Source organism: Mytilus trossulus, unplaced genomic scaffold (assembly GCF_036588685.1).
Source record: "Mytilus trossulus isolate FHL-02 unplaced genomic scaffold, PNRI_Mtr1.1.1.hap1 h1tg000158l__unscaffolded, whole genome shotgun sequence".
Taxonomy (NCBI): Eukaryota; Metazoa; Mollusca; class Bivalvia; order Mytilida; family Mytilidae; genus Mytilus; species Mytilus trossulus.
Window position 1 is genome coordinate 2,117,751 of NW_026963304.1, and position 8,891 is coordinate 2,126,641.

Below are 8,891 nucleotides of genomic sequence, written 5' to 3' on the forward strand. Positions count from 1 at the left end.
TGAACAAGTCTCTTCACATGTTAATGTAATCAGCAAGTTGGAATTATGAATGGTAACATAGTGTCTTTATTCTATCTCTCAATTTTCCATGTTTAGGCATATAAATAAAGGGAACAGTAGTATACCGCTGTTCAAAACTCGTAAATCGATGGACATAAAACAAAATTGGGGTAACAAACTAAAACTGAGAGAAACGCATTAAATATAAGAGGAGAACAACAACATAACATTAAAATGTAACAAACACAGAAACAGACTTAGCAGTAGACAAAAACCGGGGTACTTATTTTCATCCACGACCTATATTATTATATAAGATAAGAACATGTTGTATAATTCTGATTCGACATGCATAAATCAACAAGGGTGTTGATTAATGATCAATAACCAAACAGAGAAGGAAGCGTCTTAATGGATCTAGATAAGAAATTAAAAAAAAACACAGATCGTTTGATCTAAGCTAATAAATGAAAAATTAAAAAAAAAAAAGTAAAAAAAAAAAGTACGGAAAAACAATGACTATGAAATAACTGGACTGCAGACAGGCTATTTACCTGTCATATGCATATTATAGTAAAGACAAGAATGTTGGGTATCTATCAAGGACAGAAAATCAGTATATCCACAGTAAAAAACACAATGATCCCTTGAATTGCTGTTCTCCGTCTCAAAGTCACTGTGAGGCCTTCAGCACTGAGCAAAATAAAAAAATCATCTCAGCATGTGGTATTGTGTTTAAACGGCCCCTAGCAGTGGTTTTAGTGACATTCTGTGCAAATTGACGAACATCCCACAACTGATCATGAGATCTCAAAAACCAAGCCATGGAGTAATATCTATGAAAATATCGTGCAAAGAATTCTGTCATAGTTTAAACCGACGGCATGCGAAAAAAAACAGTAGAAACATATAAAAAAAACACGTGGCACATCGTTACATAATTTGGCAGTAGATAAGGTATGTATAGGTAGACTCATCTTCACTAGCCAATAATTATCACCTCTCCTTATAGGCTTGAGTAGATGGGACTTGAGCATAATCCTTGGCTAGCGAAGATGAGGTAGATTACGAAAGAACTCGGGAACATACCAGTTAGAAGTCCTAATTCAAAAAACAAATATGTCATAAGCATAGGTGTAAACAGCAAACTATGTTTAATATAGTTTAGTAATTGTGGCATGAAATGAAAGGTTAAAGATTGTTGGTCCTTGTTGAAAAACCTTTTGACTAATAATTTTGAAATATACAAAAATGTATAAACGAAGCCGAAGCCAATTTTGTCAGTAAAAAAGGTTTAATTTACTGATACTGTAAACCAACTTATTTTCGCGGATACTTTATTTTTAGCCCTTTCTATTCCACTTCGCGGCGATTTAATTTCGCGATATTCTTAATTATTTGATGAATTTCAATAAGGAAAGATCCAAGTTTTACAAATTCGCGACGATTTATATTTGCGTTCTTGTTCTACTCGCGAAAGACGCGAAAATAAATCACTCGCAAACATTAGTTGGTTTACAGTATGCAATTCAAAGAATTGACTAGTAATTCAAATGCAAATTCAATTAAACATTTTTAAATTTGAAGCTATGTGATTGATTTTGTTAAATTGTTTAATGTTCAACATTTGGTTGAAACGACTTTGAAATTCTGTGACTGAATATCTTTTTTATTATTTATTTGTTTATATTTTTTATCATGTTTACCAAAAGACAATTTAAATAAAACGTGTCAGAATATTCGTGCAATCCGGAAAGCCACATCAGGTGTTTCCTCTTCCTGTTTTATATGTTCCTATAAGTGTTGATCCCTAAAAGGACCAACTTCCAAATGTAAGTGAGACCTCCTTTCAAAATTAGCTATATACAGAATGGATACATGTAAGGCATATAATTGATAATTTGTGCACAAATAATGGATCCGTAACACAAAATCTCTGATTTGATTAACTTTTCCCCCACCCATGATTTTCATTCTGTGGTGAACCCTGTGTTGTATCAAACTTATATGACAATGATATGTTTAATTTTTTTTCTAACAACATATAGTTAAAAGAAATCTGAGATTTTATTCTGATGCATACCTTGAACATGTAGCATTAGACTGTGGCTGATTATAGAGGTAATTGGTAGAAATGAATGTTCAAAATTTTAATTTTTTTTACTTTTACAAATTCTAATTTTCACTTTGACTGATAACGTTTTTTTAACGATTGTATGTATCTCAAGTACTGCTACTGGTATCTATTTTACTATATGAACTGTTTGATTCTTGAATGTTCATAATGCACATTAAAGTAGTACTTTCAAAAAAGTAAATATTCACTCTTAACAAAAAACCGGCATACTAATAGAAGACAATAACAATCAAAACTAAGGAGTAAACAAAGACTGTAAAACCAAAAGACATTTACATCAACAGATACAAATAATAAATAAGAAACAACACGAACTCCACTAAAAACCGGGAGTGAAATCATGTTCTCCGGAAGGGTAAGCATTTTGCTGCACCGTATACGGCACCCGACTTGTTATTTCTTTGTTCAGTCCGGTAATGATGGAAGGTATTTATGACTAAAGAAGAATATCAGATATGATTTCTGACACATTTTTGTCATAATTGCTAATCAGCTCATGATGACGACCGTAAAATTTCTTGAGTGATGACCTTTATTTGATTGATGCATAGACCTGTCTTAGCAACGTTTTAGAAATCACAATATTGCTGGCGCCGTCAATACAGCTATAGCTATAGAAATATATAGTCACCATTTTGCCAGCTTGAATTGTTCTTTTTAATCAGAGCTGGCAAAATAGAAGCTGCTTTACTTTTTTATGTGTTCAGTGATTTTGTGCATGTCATTTAAAATATGAGGATAGTATACATAAGGGGGAAACACCATTTGATACTCAGGGTGATGGAGGGGGCGGGGTGGTAGCGAAACAGGCTCTTTAGAGCCTCTTGTTACATGTGTTCAGGGATTTTGTGCATGTCATTAGTAAGAGGATAGTATACATAAAAGGAAAGACCACTTGATATCCAGGGTGGTGGAGGGGGCGGGGTGGTAGCGAAACAGGCTCTTTAGCGCCTCCAGTTGCATGTGTTCAGTAAATTGTCATAATGGGAAAGACCATTTGATATTCAGGTTGGGAGGGGCGGAATGGTAGCGAAACAGGCTCTTTAGAGCCGCATGTTACATGTGTCCAGTGATTTTGTGCATGTCATTAGTAAGAGGATAGTATACATAAAGGGAAAGACCCTTTGATATTCAGGGTGGTGAAAAGGGCGCGGTGGTAGCGAATCAGGCTCTTTAGAGCCTCATGTTACATGTGTTCAGTGATTTTGTGCATGTAGTGGAAGATATTAGCAATCAAAATCAAGGGAATCGTTCAAATGATGATAATTAGCACAAAACATCATTATTATATACTTTTTAAGAAGAAAACGCTGACCATAAGAAAATTTCATTTTGTCAAGATGGCCACCATCTCTTCTAAAATAGCCGAGTTTTCCCAGATTGAAATACTTTTTTACTGGATAACGTTTTCTTGACCTTCTCTGAGTAAAAAATATTACTAGATTAGATGGATACCTTCTTAACATGTGATGTTTATACTAGAAATTAATATTTGACATGTTCTTGGTTTGCGCATGCGTGAAAATGTTACAAAATTCACACATAAACATTTGAATTATTTATTACATGCTTAGCGCTTTTGAATTATTAATGATGTTATGAATTTGTTTGATGACATTTTTAAAGGTTATGATACACATGCGTTTAAGGTTTATGTACCCTTCTGTAGCATTTTTTGTACGAATTTTTTAAACATGAATTGTATCAAAACAAAAAAATATATAATGAATAATAGAGACATGCCATTTTGAACATATACTAGGGGGAAACTTGATGCAAAGCATTAATATTTACTGTTGCATTGGATTTAATAGAAAAAGAGTACTTTGTGGCAAATAAACCAAGATTTTTATAGAAAATCCACAGCCTTTAATAAAGAGATTTTTGTTATAAAATTTGAAACATAGATTACTCACTTGCTTTTCTATGATGTGCTAGTGTTTATTTTTTACAAAAAGTTTTAACCAACCTGTAAATTCCAAAATACCTCTTGCAGATTTACTAAAGTCGAGCGCACCCTAACAGGTGTACTTGATTTGGTCAATATTTTTATAATAACTACATTAATAAACTTGTTTTAAGGAAATCAATGCTAGCACTGCATGCAATAATCCTATATCTATCGGTCATCAAATTGCCAAATATGATAGAACAAGGATAAAGGCTGTGGATTTTCTATAAAATTTCCATATGTTTAGCATTGAAGCAACGGAAGGGTACATAATCCTTAACAATTCCGGGCATGCGCAAACTATTTATTAATAAAGAACGAATTACACGCACTGCAAGGGCACAATGATGGAAATCGTAGTTCATCTTACAAATGAGGATTTGAATTTCTTAAACATATCTTGATCGTCATTCATTCCTCTAAGCATTTAGGTTCTGTTCGAGTATAAAGTGTTGCTTTTGATGCCACTGTTTGAAAACAAGATCTTTCAGTTTCAAATTATGATCACACATTCGATGGATAAGATGAAAAAGGTGGTTAACTTTCTGAATATCGGGCAAACAGTTGAAATGGTCAGACTTGTACGAAGAACATACGTTTATCGACATGTTTGGTGGATTGTACATTAAAATTGCTTGTTTGGCGTATTAATTTGTAATCCTGGTGCATTTGGTGACTATTTTACACCACTGCGTCCCCGAGGGTATCACCAGCTCAGTAGTCAGCACTTCAAACAAATTTCCTTTTTACAAAGTTTTTTTCCAAAAATTAAGGATTTTCTTATCCCAGGAGTCCAATACCTTAGCCATATTTGGCACATCGTTTGAAATCTTGGTTCCTCGGTGCTCTTTTACTTTGTACTTTGTTTAACTTTTATAGCTGTTTTGATATGAACGGCACTAATAAGTCTTATGTAGACGAAACGTGCGTCTGGTGTATTGAATTATAATCCTGGTGCCTTTGGTGACTATTTTAAAATTCTGAGTGATATATTGCGTGAAAGTATAATTTTTTTTATTATCTATAACTCAAGAAAAATCCCAATTGTTTGTGAATATCTATTACTTTAACTTAACATTTGACACTTTGGACATGTCCATTTCATCTATGATACATCTTTTGGAATTATATAAACTAAAGGAAACGAACTCATTATAATAGGTTTTAAACACAGGTTTCGCTCCGCAAAATTATTTGCGCAAACAACATTTCAAGGTTCGTTATGATTGAGTTGTGTATTTTAGATACGTATAACCATACGGATTATTTTTTATTTTTTTATTTTTTCACAACACAATGTGTTATCAATTCTGTTAGTGTTTGATGCATTTCATTTCATAAAAAAAAAATATTTTTATCACATTTCAGGGATAAGGTATTTCTAGGGTCGGCGGGAATAAAAAAATAGGAAAAATAAGGTCGGCGGATCCGTAAACCAACAAATTAAAAAACCCTGACGTAAAATATTAAATATATAATATTTTGATTTGGAGTTATCCACCTTTGTCCCCAATCATAGTTAAATCAATTGCTTTCATATGGTAAAAATACACTATTTTCTCATTCAATGTTAGTCCACACTGCACAATGAATGCACTAGTTACTCTTCAACTTTCATTGGCATTCTTGTTGTTTTAACTCCTTCCCATTCAGGCATTTTAGGCCTTTACTTATCGAAAAGACACTATCGAAGTTTAAATGAATACTGTATTCGCATCAATGGTCATACACATGTCATGTCGGGCTCAAATGAAATATAATTAGTAAAATATTTCAGAAAATGAAGTTTGGAGAAAATTCGTCATTTTTTGGTCACGTGGTTTATTTCCAAAAGTCACGTGACTGTTGGCGAAAAAGTGAAAAAATACGAAATCCTTGAATAAAAAGTCATGCAGAGACATATTGGTGGGCTAATAGGGTCAGGTTTTGGTGGAAACACAATGCCTCGAGTCTGTTGAAGCCATAAAAGTTATCATAGTGGAATAAATAGACGCATAATGTGCTATTGGCCTTGCAATATAGATGTCCGTAACATTCAAAATAACTGATTTTAGACACCATTTTTGTCCGATTTCAAACTTGGACCCTAGTTATTGGTCTAATTCGTTTTCAATCAATCAGCAACTTAAACTTTGTTTTTACAAGTGAAAATTCATTGAATTACTAATGCTATCTTGATCTGGGACACCCTTGACCGAGCCCGATGGAGCCAAGGGGGTAAAAGGGGGGGGGGGCAATTTGGCACACACATTCTTTGAAAAAAATTCGTAGGTTTTCTTTTTGAAATTGAAAGTAAAGTTAAGTTCAGTTACATTTAATATAGGAAATTATTTTTCCAACTCCGGCAGTGAGATTGGAACCCTCAATCTTAGCGCCTTGGATTATATCATCGTACCCCTGCGCCACTGGCATTGTATTGAATTTATTGAAATTTAATTAAGTCTACTACTACGGAAAAAATAAAAAAAAAAAAATAATATAAAGTTTCTTACACAGTTTGTTTTCCTTTTGGAGTTATGTGCTCAGATGATATTTTTTTTGTTGCCAAATGCATGATTTTTACGCAAATCTAGGAGGAATCCACTCTTTACAATGCCATTTTTTCATTGAAATATACATGTTCCTTAATTCAAACAAAAGTGTTTTCAACTTTATCATACCGCAACACTTACGAAACCATGTTTTGTTACATCTATTTCAACTTTGCAAAAAAAATTTAGAATATTTAAGTGGTTTTTGTCTCTTTTCTCATAATATCTCTAAGAAATGACTTCAGATTTTTAGCATATTTCAAGTTTGTGAGAGCGCTTCTACTCTAAAAATTACATTTGCAACTAGTGTGCAAGTTAGAACTATCAGTTTAATACTATTCTTCAAAAACTCACTGCACAGTTATTGAGAAAAGTCATAAATCTTCTTAAAATAGCAGTTTTCTTTGCCCTTCTTTTTGAGAATTTTCCTCAAAATTCGAAGAAATATTAATGGTTTTTACAGAAGAATCACACATCAGTAAGAGGCGACTTATTTGTTAACTAATAATGATAGAGGTTTGCTGCACATTAAATCGCATTGCTGGTTATCTGAAGATTAATTTGAGCCCTTAACCACATCTGTACGTCAGCAAATGGCTATGGAACAAGTCTAAATGCCCCCAAAAAATCTTGAAATTGGCTTCACCGGTAAGCTGTACCGGTGTGAATGGGAAGGGGTTAATGTTGGTCAAAGAGTTGGTTTTGAACTTTTCTCGTTTAAATTTTCATATTTATAAATAACAGAGCTGAGAGGGTGATAGAGCATATTTTTACCCCTAGAAAAACGTGTCAAGTGATGCAAAATAAACCAAGGTTGACAATGCCCTCTCAGTTATGTTTTATTTAATTTATTATTTGATTTAATTTAAACATATTTATGAACAATGGATTGGGAAACAAGTTTTGCAACTTATATCAATCCCTTTCCACTTTGCGGGTGCGAGTGCTGCCTTGTAGTCAGCAAGTGAAATATTAAGGCTCCTTTATTTAACAGTTTACATTTCTACATTGGCTAGAGGTAAAGAGGGAGGGTTGAGACCTCATAAACATGTTTAACCCCGCCGCAATTTTGCGCCTGTCAAAAGTCTGGAGCCTCTGGCCTTTGTTACTTTTGTTTTATTTTTAACTTTAGTTTGTTGTGTATAACTTGGAGTTTAGTATGGCGTTCATTATCAGTGAACAATATATATATTTATTTAGGGGCCAGCTGAAGGACGCCTCCGAGTGCGGGAATTTCTCGCTGCATTGAAGACCTATTGGTGACCTTCTGCTGTTGTATGTTATATGGTCGGGTTGTTGTCTCTTTGACACATTCCCCATTTCCATTCTCAATTTTATGGAACTAAGGACAAGAGCCACTTGAGGTCATTTGTTGTGTTTAATGTTTTGTTTTATTTTTATTTTTTATGTAAATTTTAATTAGTGAGCATTATATTGGCACTCTTATGTGTGTAATGTGTGCTTTAATAAAGTTTGAAATTATTACTGTCTATTAAATTTCATAATCAAAGTAATACATTATGACGTCTTGTGCATAACAATCATCCGTCTTTATTAACGCGTACACTTGATCAAGCGTCTCTATGAACGATGATAGAGTATTTGCCATGGGATAGAGTAAATTGTCTCACTCGTATTTACCAATCAAAATCTGACATTTTGACATGAAGTATAATATCATGTTGGCCGCATTTCCACTTTACAATAATGGGTGTGTTTTGATTGGACCGTATCTCCTCTTTCATATATATTTGATGGTAAACAAACAACAATAATTATAGACAATAGACAATATACAAACATATTGCATATGTATAACAATTGGTAAAGGTTATATCTCCCTGGTCAAATTAGTTAAAATGGACGGGACTGACAAAATAGTGTGTTATTTAATTTCACATTTCTAATGCATTGAAAGAACGGACCATATGCCCATCAACAATACATAAGTCATATACCTTTAAAAAGGTATTGCTTTTGTCGAAGAACACGGCTTACAATATGTTCCCCCTGAAAGAAATGCATATGCAGAAACATTATATCAAACTAAAAGCATTTTTGTCGAGCCTTCGACTTTAGTCGAAAAAGCGAGACTAAGCGATCCTACATTCCGTCGGCGTCGGCGTCGTCGTCGGCGTCGGCGTCGTGGTCGGCGGCGTCCACAAATATTCACTCTGTGGTTAAAGTTTTTGAAATTTTAATAACTTTCTTAAACTATACTGAATTTCTACAAAACTTGGACAGAAGCTTGTTTATGATCATAAGAAAGTAT